Below are 2,906 nucleotides of genomic sequence, written 5' to 3'. Positions count from 1 at the left end.
GGGAGAGTGTGGTGCTGACAACACCAAGTCAAGGGTTAAGATCCCCTTACCGGTCATCTTTAAAAAAAAAAAAAAGACTGCACCTTCTTGTGCCAACCCTGGGCTTGTGAACTGGTAGCCCTTCTTAGAATTGAAGTGGCACTCTCCCAACTATCCTCTACAGCTGTCACCACCAAAGTACCTCCAGTGTACATTCCCAAATGCCCTGTTCCCTGCCATCTAGCCCACAGTTCAATTCCCTGGAGATATGGGGTTATCAGAACTTTCTGCCCCCCTCAGCCCTCTCTGCCCAGTAAAAGAATGGGGGCTGTTTCCAGCATGGCTCCTGACTCACCATGTGTCACTTCCCCACCCTTGATCCCAGCTTCCTCCCTAATGAGGCACAAGAATGCTGCTAAGCCTACTTACCCATACCTTGGATCTCGGGAGGGAAATCAGCTCTGGAAAGCCCTGCAGAGAGTCTCAAGGGATTGATAAAGCTTTTCTGGCAGGGAAAGGTTTGTCCAGACTCAGGGCACCACGAGAGGGGATGGTAGTCCGCTGGACATTCAGGGCAACCTAATTGCTTTCCCATGTATTTCTGCAATGATGCTGGTGGCCAGAGAGCTACCAGAACCTGAACTAATTTGGTAAATAAAGACCAAAAACAAGGACCGCATCTCTGCTCCCTTTGCCTAAACACAGACTCCCAACAGAATTCCAGGGATTTTTCTTCCTTGGAAGTGACTGGACCTCCAGCTCTGAATGTCTCTCCCCAGGAGAGCTTGTTCCCCTGCTCAGAACAAATAACACATTTCCTGATTAATCAGGGGACAGAATCACTGAAGGAAGGTTGATTGGGCCCCCAGCCTTCCAGATGGGAGCAGCTCATGGGCTCAGATGTCCTTCTCCAGGCACTGGGCCGCTTGGACCCCTGCACTCCAGCCTTAGCCTCCAGTTTGGAAGGTGGAAGCTGTCCAGAGAGACCCTGGCTCCCTTCTGAGCAAGGCCTTCAAGGCCTGCAGAGGCTGCCAGGACCATTCCGCCTCAGACACCATGGCCTGGCATCCTCCCAGGACTCAACCACCCTGCCCTGGTCTGCCAGCACCTGTCTCCACGTGAGCATGATGTGCTGGCTGGGTGGTGGCAGCCACAGTTGGATGCCCATGCAAAGGTCAGGTGAGCTGGCCTATCAGTGCAGAGTGTCCTGGAAAGGACCCTTCCCATGGTGAATGTTTCTGTCTTCTGTGAATGGAGCACAGTTCTGAGCTTTGCTTGGCTTCTGTTTTCTCATCTGAAATTGGAGATAATGATGCTCTTCTTGCCACTTTGCCAGGGCAAATTAGATAACCAGCCCTATTTACTCTATCCTGGGAGGGAATCAATTACTGCTACTCCATTTACCAACTGATATGAGGGGTGTTCAAAGGGTTCATGGAGGGGCTAGCCAGTTAGCTCAGTTGGTTAGAGCGTGGTGCTGATAACATCAAGGTCAAGGATTCAGATCCCAATGCCAACCAGCTGTTGAAACAAACTAACAAAAATTTATGGAAAAATTCATATTATCTTTTAATTCCATTTTCCATGAACTTTTTGAAGTACGCTTGTATTTCTTTAGCACTTAAATACCAGGAGCTGGCCAGTTAGCTCAGTCAGTTAGAGCACAGTGTTGATAACACCAAGGTCGAGGGTTTGGATCCCCTTATTAGCCAGCCACCAAAAAAATAAAAAATGTTTAAAATGTACCAGGCACTGTGTTAAGTCATTTTACAGACATTTTCTGATTTAATCCTCGCAATAATCTTATGAAGGAAGTACTATTATTTCTCCATGTAGCTGATGAGGAAATGAAGGCTCAGGAAAGTTAAATGATTTACTCACAGCCACAAAACTCGAAAGTGGCTACATTAGGATTCACTCCTGGTTTGTCTGGTCCCAGACACTAAACCAATGCCAGCTTCCAGGGGAGGGGAGCGGAAACCACCTCCAGCTGCATTTCTCTGGGAGCTGGAAGCATTCATGATGTTTGTGGTATGGCAGGGGTACTGACGGCTGCACAGAACCGCTGTCACGAGTCAGCCCCCACCAAGCATACCTCACCTTCCTTTGGCCTTTTGACCAGCTAGTGGTCTACTTTGGGTCAGGGGCAGACAAAAGCCATCATGGTGTGCTTCAGTGAACCTGATTCCCACCCACCAAGGAGAAGGGAGGAAGTGAAGCTCACCCTACATCAAGTAGTTTGCAATTGCTGAATAAGGTTCATCTCAACCCTGAGCTTTTCTCTTTGGGAAAGAGAAGCAACAAATAGAATGGCTAGGCAGCCATGTGTGGTAGATGTTGGAATTCCATTTCTCAAACTCAGAGGGGTGACGTCTCTTGTTCAAGGTCACACAGCTAGGAATTGAGCCAGGATTCAACTAAAAAGTCTGAGCGACTCCAAAGTCCATGCTGTTTCCACTACAGCACACTGCACTCGCTCCAGGATGTCCTGCAATGATGTGAAATGGGCAGTCATTCAAAATCACTGATTTCACTCTGTTTCCCTTCATTTCCAGTCTCTGGTACAAAGGTGGCCTGGTCTGAAAGCTTTGTGCATTTCATCATAAGCTCAGACTTCATTTCCTATTTACCTGCATAAATTCCTTCAGTCTCTGGCTGTGTGGGGGAGGGGGGGTTGATCTTCTAGGACTCTCTGAAAGTGGGAAGGGGAGATCTTCTAGGACTCTCTGGAAGTGGGAAGGGGAGATCTTATAGGACTCTCTGGAGGTGGGTAGGAGGGATCTTCTAGGACTCCTGGGGGCTGAAGCATAACTTCTCCTCAAGCAAAGTCTCTGAAGAGCTGGGCAGGAGAACAATACGAGCAGTCAGAAGACCTCCTTTTAATTCTTCCCAGTAAGACCACAGGGATTTCACGTGCTCTACTGGAG

This window comes from Galeopterus variegatus, unplaced genomic scaffold (genome assembly GCF_000696425.1).
Source record: "Galeopterus variegatus unplaced genomic scaffold, G_variegatus-3.0.2 Scaffold325, whole genome shotgun sequence".
Lineage (NCBI taxonomy): Eukaryota > Metazoa > Chordata > Mammalia > Dermoptera > Cynocephalidae > Galeopterus > Galeopterus variegatus.
Note: the sequence above shows the minus strand (reverse complement) of the source record.